At 36.2% G+C, this 27995-nt stretch overlaps 1 long non-coding RNA gene across 2 annotated transcripts; it reads right to left on the bottom strand.

Moving 5' to 3' along the window:
- On the bottom strand, window positions 1-27995 carry LOC144378969 (uncharacterized). 2 transcript variants are annotated; one of them, XR_013440920.1, is made up of 2 exons: window positions 27546-27995; window positions 1-499 (listed from the first exon to the last, which is right to left on the bottom strand). It is a non-coding gene; the product is annotated as an uncharacterized LOC144378969 (long non-coding RNA). The 2 variants fall into 2 exon arrangements; XR_013440921.1 differs by lacking the exon at window positions 1-499 and adding an exon at window positions 18766-18974.

Raw genomic sequence — 27995 nt, forward strand, 5'->3', positions numbered from 1 at the left:
TTGTTGTATTTTGTTTTTATTATATCAATCAGTGCACAAAAATTTCAGTGTATATACATTTACATTTACTACAGAAGTGCAGTAACTCATTTGTAAACAATTTTAGATTATTTACACACTATTCATTTTTGTTATAAAAAATTCCAGGTTTGTTGTTAAAATTCCTAAGCCCATGTATGTTTCTCAAACTGTCCAGAGCCTTTCTGGCAGATATGTGTAAAGGTAATACAAAGCCTACTTGATCTTTAAGTAAATCATAATTAGCAGCATACATTTTCTGATTCCTATAAAAGGTCATACTCTCAATTCTAAACCCAGATAGAAATAATTTTGTTTGGAGTATCTCAAGATGTCATTTATAGCTTATCTATTTTCTCCTGAAACTAAATAAAAAGAAAACATGAAAGTTTTATTTTATTCAGCAAGAATTCAATTGAAATCTGCAGAGTTCTGGTCTTCTTAATTCTTTCATTCTTCTTAAATAAGTATTCCCAAAATGCTGAAAGGCAAAAATTAGAAATTCAAAATAAACAGCTTATTCATGATAAAAAAAAATCCAGTTACCTTTTTTTTTTTTTAATTTTATCAGTTTTAATTGACTTGAAGCCTTGAAGAACTGTATCTGGCCTGAAACCACTCTCTGTTCCCTATTTCTCCTGACCTCACCCTCAATTCTTTTCCCTCTCTGTTTCTCTGCAGATACACTAAACATATATATGAGTGTGTAATTTGCATGTAGGGCAGCATTGTGTTATTGTAGACAGAACAAGAATACATATTAACTCAATGGAAAAAAAATGCACTTTGTACTTTTCGTTCACCCTCCAGTAAACACTAAGTGTCCATCTGTGACAAGTATTGTGCTAGACATTAGAGATAAAGAGGAAGAAAGAAATGCTCATAAGTGATATGGTGGAAATGCAAGGAGCAAGGAGAACAAAGTATCTCAATCTGTGCAGAGGGAATGAGGGAGCTACAATAATGGTTTCTTAGAGAAAGTGACTTTTAAACTGAGAGCTGACTGATGAATACAAGTTAGCCACATAAAGAGAAGAGACTAGAATATCCAGGTAGGAGAAAAAGCAAGTAAAGATCAGAAGTCAAGAGAGAACATGGCCTATTCAATGAATTTTAAAAAGTCAATATAATTGGAACATAGAACAAAGGGAGGTAGGGAAGTAACAGGAGAGAGAAAGGCAGAGAAATAGTGAGGTGTCAGATCTGGCAGGTTTGGTTTTCATCCTAATGGCAATGAAAAGACACTCAAGAGTTTAAGAAAATCAATGTAATAAAATGTTTTAAAAAATTATTATGGCTTCTTTGTGAAGAATCAGTGGGGGAATGTAGTACTGGGTATCAGTAAAAACAAGGCTGTTGTAGCAATGCGGGAAAGAGCTGACAGTGGCTGCACTGAGTTCATGGTACTGAAGGTAAAAAGAAGTGAAAACATCCAGTAGCTATTTAGAAGCATCCAAGGGCAGGAAATAGTTTCTGTGAATGAGTATGGGAGGAAAATGTCTTGTTGATGGCATGAAGGATGACTGCCAGAGGTTTGATGTGGATAACTATGGATGTTAGCTTAATTCTTTGAGAGTGAACATTGAAATGACAATAAAGAGGTGTGTGTGTGCGTGTGTGTGTGTGTGTGTTGGGGGTACAGTGATGGGTTCAGTTTTGGATATGTTGATTTGCAGGACCAGCAAGACACTAGGGCTGAAATGTTGAAAAGACAGTTGGACATTTGGGACTTGAGTTTTGGAAAGTAGTTGGAATAGGTCATCACGGGACTTGAGAACAGACAAAACGACATAGGCAATGTAGAACGGAAAGAGAAGAGAACCTGGTATAGAAAGCTGAGGGAAACTATCATTTAAGGGTCATATATATGAAGTGGTGGAAGAAAAGAATAGTGTGGTTTCATAAAGCCACAGTGAGAGTGTGCTTTCGGAAGAAAGGAATTTAAATAAGAATTAGAATTGTCTTTTGGATTTAGTAATGATGGGGTCACTGGTGCCTAACAAAGTGTTTGTAACTCTAGTGGAAAAATGCTCAGCAACAGGGAAATAACAAAAACAATGTGAATGATGAGAAAAGTAATGTCTTCAACAGTGACTACAGTAAATATTTATAAAAATGGACCCACTTCCTAGAAAGTATCAACAATGCCCAAAACATGAGGAAGTGGAGAAAAGTGTAGAGAAAAGTGTTTACAGAGACATCAGTTCTTAACAAGTAGCACAGACAGTGCGTTTGAGCACCTAGCTTGCAGTGACATTTATCATTGTTATTGCTTTTGTGACCCTACCACTCTCAATTGTCTTCCTTCATGCTCTAGACAGTTTGAAACTCAGAGAGATTAGGTACAATGATTGTGATATTAGAATGGTTGGGGTACTCCAAAGCGCATCTTAGAACTAGCTCTTAGGAATTCATATTAGGACAGCCTTCTACTTTGAGTGAGGTGGGAAGTAATTGTAAATAAAATATATGAGATGGAGACTCTAATTTCCTCTAGGCACATAACTTCACATTTCAGGGAATTCTTGGGAGACCTCACATAGAACTAGCAGAGACCAAGGTCAGTAGGCTTGGATGCCAATAAAAATTGTGCACTGCCACTCTGAGAGGGGCCATGGATGCAACTGTAGTTTGCAATCTTGATTCTATGTGCATCATAGAGAATATCTCCAATTAGAATACAGTGTACCTACTCCAGAAAAATGAACAGCAAAGTAACCAAAGACATTTGGAATAATTAGGTGCATATATCCTATGCATATCCATTTTCAAGTGTATAGCAGTTGAATGAAGAGATATTTGTACATGGAGGGGCTGCAGATGGAGGCTGTCTTCTAAATATGCAGTAACTTACACAGTTAAGAGGTACTTCTAGCTTTCTTTGTCCACCAGTGCTCCTGCTTTGTCATTTCACATAGACCTCAGCTTAAAGCTGAATTGTAACACCTATCTAGTTTTCCTATATCCACAGGGTGAATTGTGCCTAATTTTCTCTGGATAACTTTATTCTTTTGGTTGACAGTTATTCTATATCACACTAAACTACTTTAAATTTTTGGAAGGAAATATAACTAGGAGCACAGCAACCAAAGCTCTTGCTCTACTTTTTAAAAAAGATTTTATATATTTATTTGAGAGAGAGGGAGAGAGAGAGAGAGCAGGAGCAGGGGGGAAGGGGAAGAGGGAGAGGGAGAAGCAGACTCCCCACTGAACAGGGAGCCTGATGTGGGGCTTGATCCCAGGACCCTGGGATCATGACCTGAGCTGAAGGCAGACGTTTAACCAACTGAGCACCCAGGTGCCCCTCTTGCTCTAATTTTTAAAGCATATGAGGAGTATTACTTTTAGGAAAAGCAGAATAATTACAAATAAATTTAAATCTGTTTCTCCTACTGATGTGAAATTTTCATTTTAACTTCAGTTGTGGTTATAAATAAGATTTTCTCAAAGCTACCTTTTTGAGCTGTTACTTTTTTTTTTTTTTTTTTTTTGACAGCGAGAGAGGGAACACAAAGTAGGGGGAGTGGGAGAGGGAGAAGCAGGCCTCCTGCTGAGCAGAGAGCCCGATGCGGGGCTCGATCCCAGGACCCTGGGATCATGACCTGAGCCGAAGGCAGACGCTTAACGACTGAGCCACCCAGGCGCCCCGAGCTGTTACATTTTTTAAATGGTTGCATGTCTTTCATAGCTATCTCCAGGACCCTGCAACACAAAGTTAGATGCTGCCCCATCTAAGCACTTGGGGAGAGGATTTTATAGCAGAGCTATATTTAGCACCAGTTCCTCATCACCATGGACAACACACTCCAGACTACTAGGACAATTCAGACTTCTGCAGAGGAGTCATCACATCTGGAAGAAGCATGGGGTGGCATTAGTAGCCCCCCTGCCAGGACCTGGCCCTATATCTAGGAACATGGCATTCTTTAGGAAAAATTAAAAAGGAACAAATCTTGTTTTATCTATAGCACTATGTTATTAATAACATCTCAAGTCTTTCTTTCTTAACTTTTATATGACAATACACATCAAAACCTGAGGAGAACTGATAGTCACAAAGGCAAGCCAGATTTAGAGGATGAGATCTGTTCTAGGCCATTCTCACTATGCCTGTTCAGTTGAACCTCTCTGTACTCCAGGTAGATTCAGTGACAAGGGGTTTTGTAGATGATTGCTGAAGAAGTAACTAGCCATGTCAATATAAAAGGATTTTACTAAGTCTTTAAAGAGTATTGAAGCAGTGTGATAGATGAAAGAGACACTAGACTCAGTGTCAAGATTCCTAGGAACCAAGAGATCAGATATTTATATAACCTTTATTTTTTTATTTTTTTTTTTTTTTAAAGATTTTATTTATTTTTTGACAGAGAGAGAGACAGCGAGAGAGGAAACACAAGCAGGGGGAGTGAGAGAGGGAGAAGCAGGCTTCCCGCCGAGCAGGGAGCCCGATGTGGGACTCGATCCCAGGACCTTGGGATCATGACCTGAGCCGAAGGCAGACGCTTAACGACTGAGCCACCCAGGCGCCCCCTTTATATAACCTTTAAAGAGTCATTTAATCTCCTAGATTTGATTCTTCATGAGAACAATAAAGGACTAGACTGAATGATAATATTATCATCACATCATTTTAAAAGGAATTTTATACATATATCATGATTCCATATCCGCATAATTTTTAATATATTGTTTGCAATATGTTTGTCAGATTTTATTCTCCCTTGAGTGAGAAATTGCAGAGAAGAAAAAAAATCCCTATTATTATTAGGACAAAAAACTTAGATGACAAGCAATTATACAACCAGAGCAAGTAATTACAATCAAAATTAAAAGCTTTCATTCTGCATATTTTAGGCTATTATACTGAATAACAATCTGTCATCTATCTGCATCTGTCCCATTATTTAGACATAGCAGCGTCCTTAGAATTTATCATATATTCTGGGAACCAAATTTCATTGAAAAAATTAAGAAATAATCTTTGTCCCTCATCAGGCAGAAGAAGAAAATACCAGACTGTCTGTAGTGTCTGGTGTGCTCATGTAGGAGAATGTGAACATTCATTTAGTAGTCATTCCTCACCAGAAGACTCCTGGTCCAAACTTGTTGCTGGGGGTGGGGGGGAGGGCAAGGAAGGATTTGGGGTAGTGAAAGAGGTATGTTTTAGGGATGAGATTTTCTAAACAAAACTTGGAGCAAGGAGACCCCAAAGGAGTAGAAAGGGGCTTTGATCCAGCAATAGCATTTATGACTGGGATTTGGTGACAGCAAAGCAAGATGTCCAGATTTTATGCCTAAATTTTTATGCATTTGTGCTTTTATTCTCAAGTCTAGTAGCAAATGAAACACACATGCAAGTCTTCAAACCCAGACTTACTGAATCGGAAGTTACAGTCCTAATGTCCTAGTGAAATTCCTTCAAAAAATTGAACCTGGTATAAAAGAATATGGATAAATCAGAGTTCATGGTGCTGCTAGTAGCTAAGTTCAGCTAGGAATCTGAGAAATGTTAGGCAGGAATTGACAAGAAACAAAAACAAGCAAAAATCCTGGAAGAGGGACATTTGGAGGAGCTGGGATTGTTGTTGGCTTCCCACTCGGGATTGTGCTCATACTCTGCTTATACTTTTGAGGCTTTTAAAGATAAGATTCCTTATAGGAAACAAGTAAAAATCCAGTTTCGTGATAAATATACACAAATGAAAAGAGAGCAGAGTTATTGAAGCAAGCTGAATCAAGGTATCAAAAAGCTCAGGAGGCTCAGTGAGAGGTACAGTGTAACTCAGTTCTTTGGAAGACAGTTAAGTTCTGTTGGGAAATACCGGAAGATGGAAGATGATGGTAAAATTAAGTAAAGCCACTTTGTGAAGAGGTGTTTACCACGTCTTCAGTTGTGTGGATTTAATTCAACGGTGATGAGGAGAAAGATAAGTATTTTATAAATGGTAATCAAGTTTGTGTTTTTGAAAACTAACTGGTACCAGTGTGGATGCTGAGTTGGGGTGGGGACGAGCCGGAGAGGAGTCGGGGAACTCTGCAACAGTCCAGCTAAGAGATGAAGAAAGAAAGGCATTAAGGCAGCAATGATAGTAAAGGAGCAGAAGGGATAAACTGGACAGATATTTGAAAGGTAAAATTAATCAGACTTAGTGACAGATTGCCCATAAGGGTAATGAAATTGCTACAGAAGGCTCTAAACACAAGAGCTTGAAGAACTGGGTAAATGATAATTTTATTAATGGGAGTAGGGAATGCAGAAACTAAATTATTGTAATTTTTAGCCAGGTTGGGTCAGCCTGCTGGATGTCCAGGTGGAAACACTCTTCTAGTAAGTTTGGAGCCCAGGAGAGACTGGGGGCTATAGCATGTGAAGTTTATCATAGATCATCTATAGCAATCTCTTACTATAAATGTTCTACCATTGTACACCCATGTCTTCTTCCCTCTGACCTCTTGACCACCCAAAATTAACCAAAACCATCTGAGATCAGGGTATTTTTTTTTAAACTGCAAAACAGTTCTGGAAAAGGGCCTCAGGAGATAATCTGTCAAAGCACCAGCCCAAACATATGCAGACCCATTGCATATTAGAATTTTTTATTTAGAATCTTTGTAAAATTCAAGTTTTAGTGATCAAAATGTATTACCATTATCTCAGATCCCATTAATACCTATGGCAAATACTTTCAATTTTTCCAAAATCTTTAAACAATTTTCTGCCAAATACATCCAATTTAAATTATTTTAGACATCTTTTATTCACACAATTCACACAACCTAAGGACCATGATGTATTCTCTCACACCTTAATTTAGAAAGCAAATATACTGTCTTCTGTTTATGGAGATATGAGCTCAGCATGATAATTCAGTGTTCTATTCAGTGGCTAAAAATAGTGTCGTCTTGTGTGTTGTTCACCAAAAATATGTTCAAGACACCCTTCTGCGTAGCTATTTCTGTGATATTAGGTAATGATTTCAAATGAGTAGATTTCTAGGCAGTCTTGTCAAATCATAAATATGTTATGCAAATTAATAAATAAATTAAACAAGGTTGAGAGTGCTCATATGTGCCTTAAGTCATTTCTTAAAATATGAAGAATTAAACATAAAGGTCTGTTGACACAGATAATGAAGTTAAAAAAGTAAAATTTATATTTTTATTGAAGTATAATTAATATACAGTATTATATTAGTTTCAGGTGGACAATATAATGATCCAACAATTCTATACATTATTTAGTGCTCATCATGGCGAGTGTACTCTCAATCCCCTTCATCTATTTCACCCATCCTACCCCACTGCCCCTAAAAAGTAAAATTTATATCACATTTAATCCTCGTTTTGGTCTAAATATGAATTTTCAGAAGAAACTATAGAAACCCTTTGATAGAATAGACTTAGGTTTTCCTAAATAATGACTATTTCTGGCTTTTACTTGATTCTTTTTCCTCACCTGCTTCCCCTCAGATGTTCATCAGCAAAGTCAACAAAAACATATTCTAAATTTTTCTTATTCTTTTTCATAATCTCTAAATGCACCCTAGTCCAAATAAAAGTCATCTCTTATGTGAGGCATCAAATTCTCTTTCCTTCCACTCTTGCCCACCCCTTAAATAGATTTTCCCTTTAAAATTATTTTTCTTTTTTTAAAAAAAGTCAGGGAGTTTAGCTACTACTCCCAGTTTATTTTATTTTATTTTAATATAAATTCAATTAATTAGCATATAGTGTATTATTGGTTTCAGAGGTAGAAGTCAGTGATTCATCAGTTGCATATAACACCCAGTGCTCATTATATCAAGTGCCCTGCTTAATGTCCATCACCCAGGGTTATAACAGAATGTGCTGTTTACCTTTTCAAAATCCTCCAAAGTTCCACATTACACATAAAAGCTAAACACCTTAAACTGTTCGAGTCCTTCATAATCCTGTGCCTGCTTCCAATCAAAATTCAGCCTCTTCCCCTCTAGCCTTTGTGCTTCAGCCATTCTGGGCTTATTCTGATTTCTCAAACGTGCCACGTCTATTCCACCTCATGGTCCTGGCATCAGCTCTTCTGTCTCCTTTGAACATCGTTCCCCTCATGTTTGCTTAACTGGCTCCTTGTGTTCCAGATCTCTCAGCTTAAACAGAAAAGTTTCTTTATCACCCAGCCTAAAGCAACTACCTCATTATTTTTTATTCAGCTAGCATATTTTAATTCTCATCACAGCAGCTGTATGTAATCACTTGCAGAGAGGTCTCTTGCTTGTTTGTCTATTTGTTTACTGTCCACCTTCCTCTATGTAATATTAAAGCCCAGGACTGTTCTGTCCGTGAGAGTGATGGTCACCGTGGTGGAGGGCACAGTTGTTGGTATCAGTGGCCAAACCTTGAAGGTGTGGTTGTAACTGTTCATATCTCTGGAAAGTTATTAAAACATACTTTGCCTCAGTTTCTTACCTATAAAATAGGGGTTACATTAGTATTTACCTCATAAAACTCTTGCAAATATTAAATGAGTTAAACAAGGACTAGTGAATTTTAAAGATCTGAGAAATGCCATCTCTTGTTCATCCCTGGACTCAACACCTGGAACAGTACTTGGTACAAGCGGAAATCTAATAAATATTGGAAAAAAAGAAAAGAAAAGTGAGCACACTATACTCTTTATTTATACTGAGGTGATTTTTTTCTTTTGGAAAAGATTCATTATTTTATTTATCTCTGTCCTAAGATATAGGTATATCCCCAAATGGGAATTTATTTTTTTAATTTCTAATCTAATCATAGATGTTAATATTAGGTTTCGGTGAAACTTCAGTGGTCTTATAAAATGGAACTAGTAATCCCTGACCTTTAGCAGTCCATAGAAATGTAAAGCAAAAGAGAAATGAAAAATAGCAACAATTTACTGGTTGTTTGTTAATTTAGCTGCTGTTTCTGTGTGACCCCACAACTGCAATACAAGGCAGTTTTGATTCTAAACTGGGAAGAATATAAATTATGGCTAATTAAAAGATCTGAAATATGACAGAATGCAATTACCCAAATTGGGTAATGGGCCAGCCTAGTACTGGTATCTGCTCTTAGAAATAATGTGGAGTTTTATGCGACTAAAACAACTCGGTAAAATATGGCTATTAGACTTAGCGAGTGCCTCAGTTTCCCACTCTGTGCTCCTAGGATTCCTGGGACAGGAGTTTCTGGAAGCTTCTTTCTCACAAATGACCATGTATTTGCATAGATCTAACTTTATAGTGCATAAAGTCTGAGCACCCCTCTGGGTTCCTGGTCTGGGATATCTCCTGTCCTTTTGGGGTAATTTATTCCAGAAACCACAGGCTGTTAATTTGGTTTTAAGTTGGGAACTCTGCTGCTTTCTTAGTCTTGGGGGTTGAATAAAACACAATTTGGTCCTCCCTTTAGCCAAGAAAATGGAATCTAATATAATATTTTTCTTTTTTGTATCTTTTATGTATCTTGGGCTTTAATTTCATGCATATAAAGAATACTTGCAAGATTTTTTTAATACTTTTTATTAGGTTTGCTTTCACTCTGAGCTGTGAATATATGAGTTCATTAATTTATTTCAAAGGTGGAAGAAAAGTAGGTTTCATTCTAATACCTACTGCCTTATAGTAGTTTTCATTATTCTCACTTAACACGGTGTTAAGGAAGTTAAATTTCTTCTGCACGATCCTTTGCCTTGTCCCTGACCAAGCTGAGATTTCTGCTCAGACCCAGGTGATCACAGAACCACCGCTCTTTCCACAATACCCCACTGGATTTCAAGGACAACTAGATGAAAAATTATAAAGAATGTTGAGAAGATGTATCTAACCTTATCCAAGACCTTAAAAATTTACCACCTGGTTATGGAAAATGCTATATAAATGTACATATGTAGTGAGGACACTGCCCCCTACTACTTCTACCCTTTTTTAGAGCCCGACCTATGATTATTGCTGGGATTCATGCATACCTGGCAGTGTCTGTACACTGGTAAGTGAGCCTAAAGGAAGTCCATGGGCGTAAGGGGCTGAGTGGCTGGAGGAGGAGTCATTGTTTAGGGGAAAGAACCACACATGACAAACTAGCCTCTGGGAGGCAGAACGGGTTTCAGCCTCCCTGCTACAAATGTACTTCTTGCTCTTCCACTAGAACACATTCCACATTGGGTTATATTTGCCAATCATCACATGATGTGTTTGCTAAGAGGCTTTTTCACTCACTTGTGTCAAAAGTATGTTGCATAGGGCTTGAAGCAGGACCTCAAAAACTGTTGGTAGTGTGATAGGTAAGAGCCCGGCTCCGGGGCCAGCTCTGGTTTCCAGTTTCTGCTTCACCACTTACTGTCTGTATGACCTTAGACAAATTAATCTTCCCATGTCTCAGGTATCTCTTCTGTAAAATGGATATACTACCTGCTTTCTATTCCCCGGTATAGGGATGAAATGTATTAATATCTGTGAAATGCACAGAACAGATCAACTACAGATCAACATCGATGCATGATGGATTGAGCTGAAGTATTACCCCATCATGGTCACAAACTTGTTCTTTAGCCTTGCTGGTCCTGGAGATAGTTTGGTTTGGCTTGCAGAGCATAGAGAAGAGCAAAAACTGAGTTAGAATACATTCAGAAAGGGCACACACCTTTCACATTTACATAGCCCTTATTGCTACTGGTTTCCTTACATTCTGCACTCTACACTTTTGTCTCATCTGTCACACCTCCATTAACTTGTTCTAAGACAGTGATAAAATTGTTACCGAGGAAAAGGACAAGGATTTGAATCCATTAGGGTGACACAGAGATTTTATTCAACACTTCTTAAATGCAATTGTTTAAACAGCTGTGAATCCATGTCGATGTGTATCATCTAAGCTACATTTTTATATACATGAATATAATTTTTAAAGCCAATCCTTAAAATAGTCTTTTTGAAATAGCTATTATCTTCTAATTACATAAATATGCATAGAAAAGTCAGGTTACACATCCAATGTTAACAATGGTTATAGTTTGCTGTAAACACATTTTCAATTTTTTATTTAAAAATGGTAGTAGAGGGGTGCCTGGGTGGCTCAGTTGGTTGAGCGTCGGACTCTTGGTTTTGGTTCAGGTCATGATCTCGTGGGTCGGGGATTGAGCCCTGCGTGGGGCTCTGTGCACAGCAGGGCATCTGCTTGAAGATTCTCTCCCTCTGCTCCTCACCCCACTCACAACCCCCCCGTCATAAATAAAATGAATCTTTAAAAAAATGGTAGAAACATTTGAAAATTTAAAAATATCTTTTCACATGAATATTTTTATTATCAATACTAGGTTAAATCATATTCTATCATGTGTTGTCTCCTAATTTAACCACACTCTTATTAATGGACATTTTAATTTATTCCAATTTTCATCATTATTTGAAACAATATTTTTGTAGAAACACTCATACATAAATTTTAATGCCCATCTCAGATTATAGCCTTAGGATAAATTTCTAAAATGTTATTGCTAGCATAAATATTTTGCAGGTTTTGTGGCTTTCTACACATATTACCAAATTCCTTCTAGAAAAACTGTACCAATATATACTCTATATAACAATGTGTGAGAAAGTCTATTAAAAGGGCTTTCTCACACCCAAGTTATTAGATCTTTCACCAATTTTTATAAATGAAAACATGGTATTTCAATGTAGCTTCAATTTGCATTTCTTTGAATACTAGCAAGGTCGAATGTACCTACAACTTTTCATTGGTTATTTAAAATTTCTCTGTTGTGAATTAACCATTCATATCACAATGTAAATTTTCATTTTAAATTCATGTTTTTTTGATAAATCTGCCAGGATAATTTAGATTCTAAGAAAACAATGTGGTTTTTTTTTTCCATAATAATACTTGGCAAAGCATTTCCTGGTCGGTTACTTACTTTGTAATCTTGCTTTTTTTCATGTTTATATAGTAAAATTAGGTATTACTTTCTCTTATTTTCATCCATTTAGGTCACCTTTACAAAGTCCATTTCACCTTTGAGTATTCATTTGTTCTCTTTTGTTTTCTTAATTTTTACTATGTAGATTTATATCTATAGTCCTAGAATTTATTTTGAGGACTATAAGGATATATTTTCTTTAGGTTTCAATTTGATCGTACTGTCTACATAAAAATTAACTCCACCTTTTGTGTATTCTAGAAGCATATATGATTAACTTTGTGTTGGTTTTTGACAATTCCTTTTTTCATTTCTTCTATCACTATTGGTCTTTTTGGGGTTCTTCACATCTGTTTGAATATGTCTCCATAATTTATATTTTCCTCAAAAACTATTTCTTAGAAAAATTCAAATATTTACTGAATATCAAACATGTTTTTCTCTTAATTTATCTTTTTTTCATATTTAATGCATTGTGTTATTTCTCTATTTTCCTAGAGGTTTGTCCACATCACCTTTTAAAAAAGTTACCTCTTGGATTTATTTATAAATTATAATATTTATTTTTTCCTCTCTTATTCCTGACTTTATCTTACTAAGTCTTAATTTCTTAACAGTTTAGCTTAGGTTACTGTTCTCTTTCATGAAGAAAATGCTTAAAATATTTTCACTATTTATAATTTAGTAATAAAATAAAAAGTAAAATTATTCAAACTTATTCTCTATGGATTATTTCTTTTCCTGTCTCTGTCCTGTGCTTTGTCCTATTTATTCAAAGACTTTAATAAACTTTTACTTCAGTTCCTTTCTCTAATCCATGTTCCTACCTCTAAGGACTTGATTTGGAATTTTTAATCCAGATATTATTACATTATTTTACTATTGAAGAGCTTCTCCTCTGAAAATTTTAACTTTAAAATTATGTTTTATAACAAGATTTAAAACAAATTACCTCCCTCATTCTCTTTTTTTGTTGTTGCTGCTGTTGTTGTCCTCACTGGTTTTGGGAGTTTTTACCGGGCTTTCTAAGCTGTGACATACAACTTCTTTCACATGGGAAACAAGGTGACATATGGAAAGAGGCAGGGAGAAATGAGAACCCTGGTAGGGTTCTGTTCCCAGATTCTTGTTTCTGAGTCGCAATGTGTCCTTGCCCTTTCTGCAGTTGGATTTATCAATAGAACTCTGAGAACCAATAAATGTCATTATTTCTAATTTATGTAATGTTTTTGACTCTTGCAATAAAAAAGCTTGAGAAATGCCATTAATATATTTTCTGAATGTATACCCATCTTAGAACGCCTTTCTGTGGCCTCACTTACAAACAACAACTTAACCATGTATAATATCGTCACTACTTAATTTCTTCAATAGTCCACGGATTGTGCTTTTCTTGCACATAGTTTTGTAAAAGAGAAGTTAATATCAATTCCGTTTGTATTCATTTAAGTAAGCTGTATGTTTTTCTACCTGGATGTATGTAAATTGTTTTCTTTTATAAATGCATTTAAAAAAATTTCCTCAAGTATTGAGTAGAGAGTATTTCCACTAATCGATTTTTATCTAGAAAAGAATGAATCCTTTAAACTTACATGTATGTCCAGTTCTCTTTTGAAGAAATGTCCTATTATATCCTTGTCTATTTTTCCTGTTGTAGTCACTCTGGATCTTCTTTCTAAAGTAATGTTTATTTTTGTTTGACCCTAACCACAGTAATTTGCACAACAAGTATTTATATCTTGCTTATGATATGTCACTTATGTTACCCTTCACATATTTTTTTATCCTTTGATCAAGGCTAATAGAGCAGCTCCTTTTCGGAGTTTGCACCCTGGTGGCAGAGGGAATGGTAAGGGAGATGGTAGGAACATGGAATGTTTTCAAGGAATTCTTCTTAGACATGACATACTATTATTTCCACCACATTTTCTTGGTCCAAGCAATCCATGATCGGATTTAAAAACTGAGAAACATACTCCACCTTCAGGGAGGCATTGCAAGCCATGTTGAATTGGGTAAAAATATATCATCTTCTTACAGGGCAGGGAACACCTGTAGTAAACAATAAAATCAATTACAATATCTATCCTATTGTTGTCTATCCTCCAATCTTATCAGCTTATTTTTATCGCATTCATTACTTTGCTCTTTTCCTCTACATACAGGTATTCACCTGTTTGCCTCATCCTCTCTTTATGGTCATCTGCTCTTTGGCTCCTAAGATTCAGGGTTCTCATGAATTACTTTCCCCTCCTCCACTCTAGAATCCTGCTTTTGGGGATGACAGCTGTCCAGTTGTACTTTGCCATCAAAAGTTCTCATTGATTGTTGTTGACCATTTTATCTGTAAATATGAAGTATCTCTTAGGGTTGTTTTTTTTTTTTTTTTAAGATTTTATTTAATAGGGGCACCTGGGTGGCTCAGTTGATTAAGCGGCTGCGTTCGGCTCAGGTCATGATCCCAGGGTCCTGGGATCGAGCCCCGCATCGGGCTCCCTGCTTAGTGGGGAGTCTGCTTCTCCCTCTCCCACTCCCCCTGCTTGTGTTCCTGCTCTCGCTATCTCTCTCTCTGTCAAATAAATAAATAAAATCTTAAAAAAAAAATTATTTAATTGACAGAGAGAGACACACACAGCGAGAGAGGGAACACAAGCAAGGGGAGTGGGAGAGGGAGAAGCAGGCTTCCCGCAGAGCAGGGAGCCCGATGCGGGGCTCGATCCCAGGACCCTGGGATCATGACCTGAGCCGAACGCAGCCGCTTAATCAACTGAGTCACCCAGGTGCCCCATCTCTTGGTTTTAAGAAGGTAGTATGGAAGGAGTAGAAGAAAAGAGGAAAGATCAGTGGTATCTATAGGGCAAAGAAAGCAGTATTTCTTCTCACAGAGTATTTTCTTATGAGTAGGAGGGAGCTGCAGAACCTTTACATACTGTTGCGCCCTGCATAAAGATGGCCAGTGAAGAGCACTGGCAGGACCTGAAATTCATCCCTTTCCATCAACTAAGCCATATGCTCTTCATCAGCCTGGAGAAAGAGTGCCTTTTGGCTGTTTGCACAACAGTGTTATATGTGCTAACAGCAGCCCACTTTTTATTGTTTATGTACTTTATATAAATAGGGTCCTAAGTATATAGTCTTCGGTGTCTGGCTTCTTTCAACATTATTTTTGTAATCTTCATTCATATTGTTGTATGTGGTTGTAATTTATTCATTCTCAGTGCTATATGGTGTTTATACAATTTATCTATTCTATTAAGATTCATTTGAGTAGTTTTCAATTTGGAGCATATAAATATTTTTGCTATGACAATTAGCATAGATGTTTGGGGGTAATATATTTGCTTATTTCTGTTAAATATATTCTTAGAGGTATAATTACTAGATCATAGTGTCTGTGTGCATGTGTTATATAATTTTATATAGTTATATCGTCATAGTTATAAATATAGTCATAGTATAGGTATTAGTTTTAGTAGTATGAGCATATAGTTCTCCAAAGTGTTTTACTAGTTGACACTACCACCATTTGTGTGTTGGGGTTCTGGTTATTTTATATTTTTGCCATTACCTAGCCCTCTGATGGGTATGCAATGGGTTTTTATTAGGGTTTAATTATCAAGCCCCTAGTAATTAACAAAGTTGAGCATCTTTTAGCATATGTATTAACCTTTTGGATATGCTCTTTTAGTAAGTGTTAATGTCTTTTACCAATTTTTCTAGTTTTTTTAAGATTTACTTATTTATTAGAGAGAGAGAGAGCATAAGCAGGAGGCAGGGGCAGGGGGAGAATGAGAAGCAGAGAGCCTGACACGGAACTCTATCCTAGGACCCTGGGATCATGACCTGAGCCAAAGGCAGATGCTTAACTTACTGAGCCACCCAGGTGCCCCCAATTTTTCTATTGAATTGTCTCTTTTTTCTTATTGACAGGGATTCTTTATATAATCTTTTGTTGAATATATGTTTTGTGAGAATGTTTTTTTATTTGCAGATTGTTTTATCCCTCTACTAAAGGTGTTTTTTGATAACAGAAATTCTTAATTTTAATCTAATACAGTTTATTGAGTTTTTCTTTTGTGAATCCTACCTTGGGGTCCCATTTAAGAAATCTTGACATAATCCAAATTAATAAAGATTTCTTTAAAAAAAAACTTTATTATTTTACCTTTAACTTTTAGATATGCATTTTTGAACTGATTATTTTTCTGTGATAAGTTGTCCAGACACATTTTTCTTACAGATACCCAGTTGGTCCCAGCTCCTATATTGAAAAGTTCATCTTTTACCCACTGTAATATAGTAGTACCACCTTTCTCATAAATTCTAGGCAAACTTTAAAGTTGAAAAAATCACATGATGTATAATAAGTGCCCACTATGAACATCTGCATTTGAAATGGCTTTTTCTTTTTCTGGAGTTAAAATATTTTATTAACCTCTTATTTCTTTATTCAACTTAGTGAAAAGCAGTAATGATAATTCCTTGGGTAATCTGATTTTTATTAAGCTTTCTTGCCATGTGCAAATGACAAATACTTAAAAAATAAATGAAGTAAAAGGTGTACTTCTGCTCAGAGGTATCTCTACTCACTGTAGTGACCTCTTAACACATACAGAGAAATTTCTAGCTCCAGGTAACCTTAGAAATATATTTATTTTAATATAAGAAAATTTTAGACCCAGAAAAATGAAGTGACTTGTCACAGTTCTGGTTAGAGAAAGAGGCCAGAATTTAAATCCAGAAATCTTGAGGCTTATTTTCTTAGAGACTCTTATATTTTTTAAAAACAATAAAAGAAAGGGGCGACTGGGTGGCTCAGTTGGTTAAACCACTGCCTTCGGCTCAGGTCATGATCCTGGAGTCCCGGGATCGAGTCCCGCATCAGGCTCCCTGCTCGGCAGGGAGTCTGCTTCTCCCTCTGACCCTCCCCGTTCTCATGCTGTCTCTATCTCATTCTCTCTCTCAAATAAATAAACAAAATCTTAAAAAATAAAATAAAAACAATAAAAGAAAAATCTCACTCACCTAATCATTTTTAAAAACCTGGCAATTCAACAAACATATAATTTTACTAGCGTCTTTGCGCTCCATATGATTGGAGATCAGTGGGTCTCTGGATTTTGAGTTTGAGACAATGGAAGCCCTCTGCCAGTCTCCTGAGGACCCCTGTTATGGTCTGAATGTTTGTGTCGCCCCAAAATTCATATGTTGAAATCCCAGCCCCCAAACATGATGGTATTAAGAGGTGGGACCTTTGGGAGGTTCTTAAGTCATGCGGGTAGAGCCCTCTTGAATGCAATTAAAGAGGGGAGGTGGGGGATGGGAAAGTAGGTGGTGGGGATTAAGGAGTGCACTAGCTGTGATGAGCACTGAGTGTTGTATGGAAGTGTTGAACCACATTGTACACCTGACACCTGAAACTAATATTATACTGTATGTTAACTAATTGGAATTTAAATAAGAACTTAAAAAAAAAAAAAGCTCCCTAGCCCCTTTTGCTATATAAGGACACAGAGAAGGCGCTGGCTGTGAACCAGAAAGAGAACCTTTATCAAAATATGACCATGCTGACGTCTTGATCTCAAACTTCCATCCTCCAAAACTGTGAGAAATAAGTTTCTGTTGTTTATAGGCTACCCAGTCTGTGGTATCTTGTTACAGTAGCCTGAACAGTCAACCTCCTCGTGACAAATCAAGGAAGCAACACAAAATGGTAAAAAGAGGCCCTGCCTGTGTGAATTCTTGCTAATACCCAGACTGATGTCTCTAAGCCACCATTCACTGTGTAGATTTTGGAAAATTATAAAACAGTTTGGGAGGAAAACCAAATTTCTCTCTTAATATATCTGTGTATGTATACATGTGTTGTAGGGTATTTATAGCTTCTATATGCTTTCATGTATTTTTCTTGATCTTTTTACTTGGACTTTATATAAATTAAAAAATATATACAAGAATGCCTGGGTGTGTCAGTCAGTTAAGCATCTGCCTTTGGCTCAGGTCATGATCCTGAGGTCCTGGGATTGAGCCCTGCGTAGGGTTCCCTGCTAAGTGGGGAGGTTGTTTCTCTTCCCTATGCCCATTTCTCATGCTCTCTCTCTTACTCTCTCTCTCAAATAAATCAATAAAATCTTTTTAAAAAATAAAAATTACGTCTAATTGATAGTCATTCCATGTTTTTTTTCATCCAGAGGTCAATATCTAATGTAGTCACATATTTCCTCTTTTTGAAAATGGAGACATTTGCTCCTTTCTGGTTGTCTTGCATTTTTCCCTTCCTGAATAATTAAAATACTTCTGGAAATGAGTCTGAGGTCATATTTGTACATTTCTACAGCTCCCTAGAATATAAATCTTCACAGTTTTGAGACTTGGGTTAATTTAAAGAAACTAGGGAGTGCCTCAGACCATTTACATATTACCTCAAGCAGCAATAGCTTTTTTTTGGTATTGTTCTTTTTTTAGCTCAAAGGTCATTTTCTTTGCTAGAAAAGATGGAATTCAAAGAATATTTGGATATTCTTCCTTCTTTCATTTGTAATAATAAATTTTCACTAAGCAGTATGTCTATTCTTCTCATCTCTCTTCAAGTAAAACTTTAGAAGAGTATGGATTTTCTTCTTTTGAAATACGATGACTTAATGGATTCAAGAAGACAGGGATGTGAATCCTAATTTTGTTTCGCTTATTAGTATGGGCAAGTTTCTTAACTTTTAGAAGCTTTTTTCATCTGTAATTCTGAAAAAGTATAATCACTCAAGATTTATGATAAGGACTTAAAGAACGTGCAATGTAAATATAAAATATTTAGCATAGTGTTTGGCATGTACTTTACATAACAAATTGTTAATTTTATTAAGTCACAAGTTCAATTTACACTGTTTTTTTAGGGGGTCATCATCACAGAGTGATTAAGAGTGATTGTGTATGAGTTGTGTCTCTGGGAAGCAGACCATGAGCTGGAGTTAGGAGTGCAGGAGTTTAACTTGGGGGTGAGGGGGGCAGGAAAAGCCTTCAGACTGCAATCCAGAACTGTTTTCTGTGAAAAGAGAAGCAAGAATCTTAGACTAAGGTAGAGATCTGTCACATTTTCATCTGGCCAAAGGAGTTTCGGAGCAAAATTACCCGGTAGAGGAGACTCGCAATAGGCAGGAACACCAGACTCTAACATTTTTGCTACACTCATCACTGGCTGGGGGAGACCTGGGAGGAGTGTAGCTTTGGTTCAAAAATTTAGACATCGTAGTTAGATACTGTCAGCCAACTGTGTTTCTTGTAGCCAAACGGCAAACTTTCTTGAAGGGAAATCCAAGCAATACCTCTCATGCTGTGTTCATTCAAATATGTCTCCTCCCCTTACTAACTTGGGGGCTATAAGGTACTTCACCCCTCTGCCCTTGGTTTCTTCATCTGTAACATGAAGAAAGTAATGGTAGCTACTATAACGTTATTGTGAAAGTTAAATGACATATATAGAGTACTTTGGATAGCATCTGGAACAGAGACTTAATAAATACTTGCTATTAGTACTGGCATATTCTTACATATTTTTCTACTTCCTTTGATTTATTCTTGCCTATATACTCCCCTCTTGCATCTTATGTACCTATTGTTTAAAAAAAAAATACAGGTTTTGATGTGAACTTAAAATTCGTCTTAAAAAAAAAGCCTTTAAAAAAACTCTTCAAAGAGTATCCGGAGTAAATACTCGTTGATTATATGCTTTTCCTTCCTCTGATTTCTCACTTTTTGTTGTTGTCAGTCCAGGTAATTGCACCTATTAATATTTCACTTAATAATCCCATTTGGTATAGCTAAGAAGAGAGTCTACATGAGATTTTCATGTAAAAAGCTTGCAAAGTCAATGTACTGGTTCCACAGTATGAACAAAATAAGCTTCTCTGAGAGAAAATCATAAGCATTATGTGCTATATCCTTCCCAGATAAAATGGAGCTATTTTATGTCCATCAAAGTTGAAATAAGGTTTAGTTTAGTGGACCAGAAAAATATTACCTGTTTTGAAATAAATACAATGGAACAATTCCAAAGAAATCCAATTTTGATCAGCACTGCATGCAAGGATTAGAAAGTTTCAGAAGATTTGGATGTTCTGAATGCTTTTTATTGTTTGCGGTTCTCTTCTAAGATTAACTGAAACATATTATGTAAAGATGAACCAGCTTTATCCTTGTGCTCTTTCAATCGCTTCAAAAATGAAAAATTTAATAATGAGTTATCATATTCTATCCATTCCAAGAATCTAAGTTTTTTTTTAAGTTGTAGCATATTTTATTTCTTAAATCATGATAAGAATGTCTAAATTAGTTGTTGAGATTTAAAACTATTTTGAAGTCATTTTTTTACATAGTTGACACTGGTAAAATGATATGCTAATGTGAGCCCTGATTTGAAAAGGGACCCCCATAAAAAGCCTTCAGTGGGTTCCCCATTAAATTGTCTTTTTTGCAACAACATATAAAATGTCAACAAAGTTGAAGTTTTTAGGTGTATCATCTTCCTAAGAAGATACTCCTTTAGAGCTGTCCCAGGGCCACTGTTAGTATTCTCATTTAAAAATAGAAACTAAAAGGGTGCGTGGGTGGCTCAGTTGGTTAAGCATCTGACTGTTGACTTCCGCTCATGTCATGATCTCAGGGTTGTGAGATCAAGCCCCACATAGGGGTCTGCTCTGGGCGTGGAGCCTGCTTAAGAATTTCTCTCTCTCCTTCTACCCCTCCCCCACCTCTCTCTCCCTCTCTTAAAAAAAATAGAAACCATAAACTATGCTTGTAGAAAAGAAATTGGATTGTTTTGGCCGGCTTAAATGATCATGTCTGTGTTTTCTTTTAAAATGTCCTCTTTTTTAAAATCATGTAGTATGACATATAGGAATGTAAGTAATGAATCTGAGTACTCCTTTCATGATTCTTCAGTCACCATTCTTCAAACACAGCCATAGCCATAATTTATTCACTGTAAATATTTATTGAGCAACTACTTTGTGGCTGGCCTACTTCTAGGTACAATGGTATAGAAATGAACAATTGACATAGGTTTTATTCTCCAGCTTAAGGTTCTCCATTATAATTAAAGTAAAAATTCTTACATTGCTTACAAGGCTAAATCAGTACACAAGCCTCTATATCTATGAGCTTAAGTCATACAAGATACCCTGAGCTTATTCTCCTGTAAGCCACACTGTTCTATGGCCCTTCTCTTTGTCTGTGAACATATCAACCTTTTTCCTGCCTCCGGCCATTTGCACTAGCTGTTATCTTTATCTGGTATGCCCTTCCTTCAGATCCTATGGTTTCTTTTCATTATTCAGATCTCTGTCAAAAATGCAACCTCACAGACCTAAATAAAAGAGCTCCCAGCCCCTCTCCAATCACTACCTATCCCTTAATACTGTTTTATTTTCATATCCAAAATAAGAATTATTGGAATTTATCTTGTTTTTTAAATATATATTGATTTTTACAAATTGTTCATGGCCTTTCTAATATTATGATTCCATTTGACAGCCACATCCCAAATTTTTGCCCTGTTTCTAAGAACCTACCATGTGTTGTTCCTGGATCACTTTGTTCTTAGTTCTATCATAGCACTGAGTACTCTCTATATTGTAGTGATCTTTGTATTTGATTGCCCCTAGCACTAATATGCAGGCTGTTTGAGGGTAGGAACTGCAGCTTCACATTCATAGTTATAACCCTAAGAACAATGCAGTACACAGTGAAATCTCAAAAAAAATTATTGATCAAAGTAGTTTTTAAATTTGCACAATATTTACCATTTAATTACTACATGCTGTTTCAACTGTTTCACATAAACAAGGGGAAAAGGACATAAGCTTAATATACCTTCTTCTTAAAAAAGTGTTGCAGTGTTACATTCTTACACTAAAACTCTCAGAGCCATATATTAACAAGCCACTTGTGAGTTCTAGGGTATCGAATCTCTTTCTCATTAGAGGTCTATAAGATAGAAAGCAAGTAGCAAGAACTATGAAAATTTGGGGTACTATCATTTGAAATTTCTGTTCTAGGTCACATAATTCCCTTAAAATAACCCTGGAGAAAATCTCTGACATTTCATAGGAAGGAACTCATTTGCATATATGGATGAGAGGATGAGAAAAGTTTTATGTACTAATATTTTAATTATTATTTGGATATCTGACTTATTTCTACAACCATTTTAATATATACCCCTTCTGTATAGATTGAATTGATTGTATAGATTGAAGAGCAGACTGAATTTCTTCCAACAGTGACAACATTGTTGGAATTTTGGAATTTCTTCCAACATTGATTATAGTTCTTCAGTATCATGAAAACCAATTATTTATTAGTTTTTCAAGGAGAAGTATGCTTGTTACTTATCACATCATAACAGATAATTCCTCCTATTCAGATAAACTTATGGAGTAGATATTAGATAAGAAAAAGAATAGTTAATGACCCTATTATATGCAGAGAACAAAACATAAATCTATTACTTGATATTATTTTCATAAGAATTCTGTTTCAAAATGGAATTTACATCCTCAAATACTTTAAGAAAACAGAATACAATAGATCACCAATTAATTCAGCTACAACCTGTGCCACTGAAGTAACTTCCTCATATATCACTAGAATTAGCCGGAATACAGACACTTTTGGTTGACTCATTACCTTAACATTATACAAAGAAAAATAATTCAGCTTTTATATTCAAATATTCTTCTTCTATATGTGGTTAAAAATACATATAAATGACAGGAACATCAGAAATTTTATTAAATGAACAAACTGGGCCAAGTATTAGGTAAAGCCACTACTTAATTCTCCAATAACCTTAGATCTAGAATCAAGTTTTTGAAAATATTAAACTAATTCCTCATACAAAGGCACCTTTCATTAATTTGTTTTAGGATGTCATTCTACTCTAGAATTATAGTCTCAAGAGCATAGTAATTTTTATGCCCTGGAAAAAGGTATGGGTTGGCATTGCTTTTGCTTTCTATTACTTTTACTGAAGCAGTCCAGGCAACTTGAACTGAAATTAATGCAAGAGAGAAAAATCAGCATCATTCAATGGAAATTTCCATGCACCACGGTCTGTGGTGTTCTTCGTAGCAATCTAGGGTGAAATGGGCAGTGATTTCCATTCTAAAAAGTTTTTTCAACATTGGCCTTTGATAGTGCATGAAAAGATGTATTCCAGTCCCTGGCAGCCACACTTGCCCAAATAATCACAGTGATTGCATCTTACACAGATTTATATGCCGAGGCTTTTCCACACTGAGATGGTCAGAGATTTATGTCCATATACCTCCAATGCAGAAAAAAAAAATATGCGCTAACCACATGCCAGTTGGTTATGTATAATACTTCAACTTGGACAGCACTGCTTTAAAAGAAAGATGAACTCAAGAGCAAACTGGAAAGAAGAGAAAATTTGACTTAGAAGAAAAGGACAGATTGACTTATTTCACTTAGCATAATACCCTCCAGTTCCAACCATGTCGATCAGAGAAAGACAATTATCATATGGTTTCACTCATATATGGAACATAAGGAATAGTGCAGAGGACCACAGGGGAAGGGAGGGAAAATGAATGGGAAGAAATCAGAGAGGGAGAAAAACCATGAGAGACTCTTGACTCCAGGAAACAAACTGGGGGTTGTGGAAAGGGAGGTGGGTGGGGGGATGGGCTAGATGGGTGATGGGCATTAAGGAGGGCATATGATGTGATGAGCACTGGGTGTTATACTGAACTGATGAATCATTGAACATTGTATGAAAAACCAATGATGTACTATACCTTGGCTAATTGAATTTAAATAAAAAAAAAAAAAAGGACAGAGAAAGGGGAGGACAGTATGGATAAAGCTGTAGAATACTGAAATGAGCAAAGGAGTAAAAAAGAAAAATGGTGATGGGCCAGATTTTATCTTCGAGTCCTATAACAAATTTAGGTTCATTTTCTTATTACCTTCTCCAGTTCCCCACACATTTGTCATACTCATTCCATATTGTTTTCCAGATCATTTTATTTTCTTAGTCTTTTAAAACCAGTACAAGAATTACTTCCAGAAAGAGGCTTATTGGCCTCCTGACTTCACATGAGCAAAAATAGTCCTTTAGGACTGCAAGTAATGACCTCTGGCATGTCATGGATAGACAGTTTTAATTTTAAGTTAGTAAAAAGCTCGGTGGAAATATTAGGGACAAGTGAGAGCATACAGTAAATGAGATTACAGCTCTATTTTTCCCCCACACATGAATGAAGCAAGTTGTCATGAGGGCAGGTAGGATGTGGCCAGGCTCCCCTACCATGGTGAGGGAATTTCTTTCCCACAGTACATCCTGGGAAGTATTCTTATTTTATAAACCCTTCAAAGGTTTATGATCATGAGGAGAGCCATGTTGGAAGAAAACAAACAATTGACCACACTGTAACCATAATGCTTTTCCTATTCCATTTCTGCATACTAAAGATAATCCCTCTCTCTGTGACATGTGCATTTTTCCAATGGTGAGCTCTGCTCAGCTGATGTGTCAACCTACGGTCTAAAAATGTAAGTATAGGGACGCCTGGGTGGCTCAGTCAGTTAAGTGGCTGCCTTCGGCTCAGGTCACGATCCCAGGGTCCTGGGATCGAGTCCCACATTGGGCTCCTTGCTCGGCAGGGAGCCTGCTTCTCCCTCTGCCTGCCTCTCCCTCTGCTTGTGTTCTGTCTCTCTCTCTGACAAATAAATAAATAAAATCTTTAAAAAAAATAAAAAATTAAAAAAATTAAAAAATAAATAAGTAAAAATGCAAGTATAACTGTTGGATAAAGTATGGCCCTAATTACAGAAGCATGAGGGATGATGAAATTGATCTGTATTAACAGTTATTTTCCCTTCTACAACCCTGTGCCCTAGATTTTAATATAATTTTTAATAAGTAAGGACTCCCAAATTTGCACCTTTCCTGTTACTCCATATCTTCCCATTAGAACCTTTAAGCCATTAGCCTTTCCCATTAACCTGTTTTTTGAGGACACTCAAAATTGTAATAAAGTAGTAAAATTGCTTTTTTTCTAGAATAATTCATGTGATTTTTATTCATGAAAATATGCCATACAATGTGGGGATTGACAGTTCCCCACATTTTTGGGATGAACCCTGGGTTCAAAAATTAGACGTTCTCATAAAGAATCAAAATGGAGGCTTTCAAAACATGGTGTTGTATACAAAAAGGAAGAGGATGATAAGTAAGGTTGATTTTAAGTGACTAAATAATAAACTCAAGGATAGCAACAACAGAACAACAGGAGGAATCATTGTGCTCTTTTGTGATTAGAACAGATAGTTTGATATACCTCCTCCCTTCAAAGACCTGCATTTTAAAATAATCATCTTCTGTTTAGTATGATAATCTTTTGCTTTACTACTTGTATTACTGACATTTTTAAAAATATTCTTTCCCCCCCATTCCTCCTTTAGAAACTGGAATCTCAAAAGAAGGATTTAAACATGGGTGCATTTAGACAATATGATGTACATAACTGAGAAAATTTTAAATACTGCAATTTAAGACACATAATGTCACAGTTACTTTCATATTAGTTACATCCTCCTATTATTACAATTCTAATCTGAATTTCTGGTTCAACATGTTTGATCCTGTGGGCATACTCTCAGATGTCCAAAGCCTTAGATACTTTCCCATTTCATTTGATTTTTACCTTTTGTTTGGATTCAAAGATGTGGTTATTGAAACAATTAGGAAAAAAGCACAATGAGCAAGCTTTCAAAACATAAAATTCTATTAATCTGTAAAATCCACCCAATGACCAAATTTTAGACCTATCAAATAACCTTAAATCAGATCATTTTGATCTAGACTATTTCTACCCTCAGAGAAATATAGGAGGCCACTCTTCTGCCAGGGAGTAGGTTTTTTTTTTTTTAATTTTTTTAAAGGTATTATTTCTAAGTAATCTCTACCTGACGTGGGGCTCAAACTCACAACCCAAAGATTAAGAGTTGCTTTCTCTACTGACTGAGTCACCCAGGCACCCCTTACAAAAATTCTTTAAAGATTTTTAAGTAATGCCAGTGAGTAGTTTTAAAAAATGTAAGAAATCCTTTTTCACCAACTGAGCATCCCTTTCTCATCTCACCCGACCATCACCTATCACATCAGTGAGAACATGCACACCTTCTCTTAGAAACATAGCAAAAGTTACAGCTTTGTCTCCCAGCACAGGTGGAGCAGTGGAGATGATAATGAAAGAGAAGTGAGGAAATCTGGAAGCCTTGTAAGGATCAATGAGGAACATGAAATCACTTTGTAAATTATATATTACGATGTATATATAAATACTGCCATTCTTTTCCCCATGACTATTATTATCGATGCTGTTGCTGCTAGTACCACTACCACAGTTAATATTTGGATTTTCTAGAGCCTGAAGGAATCTCAAAGATCCTATTTGTCCATGAGGGGAGGCATAGTACCATCAATTGATAATAGGCCTTGTCATAGATATCCATATCTGAATTCTGGCTCAGTATTCAATATCTACGTGATTTGAGGCAAATTATCTTAATTATCTGTGCCTCAGTTTCTTTATATGTAAAGTGGGAATAAAAATTGTATCTGAGTTTCAATTAAAAAAAAATGTATCTGGGGTGCCTTCGGCTCAGGTCATGATCCCAGGGTCCTGGGGTTGAGGCCTGCATTGGGGTCCCTGCTCAGCAGGGAATCTGCTTCTCCCTCTCCCTCTGCCCCTCTCCCTGCTTGTGCACATGCGCTCTCTCTTCCTATGTAAAGAACTAGATAAATATGTACAAATATTTGAAACAACTCTTTCCAGACATTAGGCCATACCCAGAGCTGACTGTTTGCCATTAAAGAAGGGAAAAGAAACATGCTGAGACCTACAATCATTTCAGCTTTCTGGCTGGGTGCATGTTCCAGATTATGGAGCAGGGAGAGAGAATCTAGCTAAGGGTGACATTTTTGCTCAGTTGAGGAGTTAGCAAGCAGAGATCAGGGAAGCTAAGGCAGCCGGAATTTTTAGGGCAGTACTGTAGTCAAGGGAGCAACACAAAAAAAGAACACTAAAATTTACAGAGGGGTTCCATTGGTCTTTAAGTCTTGAACTATCACATGTGATAAGACTCTATGAGGCCATCAAAGAACAATTACTGGAGCAGGCCAACTTCTGGGAGCTATTCACTGAAAAATTACCAAATGGAATTTTTAAAGGGATTGAATATATTTGAGTTCTGATGAGCCAGAGCAGAAATATCTTACTGAACATTCAGTAGAGAATCTAGTTTATAGTAAAAAACCTTTAAGCAGTTCAGCCTGTATTGCTTCTCTTCATGGACCCCCTTCTTGTTCCTGCTTCGTTTTCTAATGTTAGATGTGGGGATGGGGGTAAACTTTACTAAAAGGGAAGTGGAGATGTGACCGTCTTCTTACAAGAGGAAAAAGAGGAATAGAAGGATAGAGATAGAAAATAAATATAGGATACACATATGCATGAATCTAAAGGGAAAGGGACAAATTTCATAAAAGCAAGAGTTCTGAACCATTTTAACACTCATGACAAACACTTACCTCTCAGCATCATGGCCTAATAACGTTCTTCATTATGACTCCCATCAGTGCTTCTTTTTCTTGGCAGGTAGAATACAGGGGGCTTGAATTCAGCTAGCAAAACTGAAGTTTTCCATTAGTAATCATGGAAACTCCAGTGATGGCAACATGGAAAAAAAAGGAAATAAATTGAGAGATGCTGCTGAGGGATAAATTAAAGGCTGGAGTTTCAAAGATTAAAAAAGAAAATGGTGACACCATTAATAGTATATGGAACATGTATACAATAGACAAGGATACAAAAAAGTATGCCATGTCTTGAACATGTGGAAATGAGTCTAATTTTGCTATACTGTATTGGAAGTGCTGGTGTAGCACTGAGGTAAAGTTGTGCAGCTGATAACAGAATAAAGAGACATATTTTATGTGAGTTGCTGGAATTGAATATATAGAATTTAAAGTGACCTGCTT

The sequence above is a fragment of the Halichoerus grypus genome, chromosome 9 (assembly GCF_964656455.1).
Source record: "Halichoerus grypus chromosome 9, mHalGry1.hap1.1, whole genome shotgun sequence".
Lineage (NCBI taxonomy): Eukaryota > Metazoa > Chordata > Mammalia > Carnivora > Phocidae > Halichoerus > Halichoerus grypus.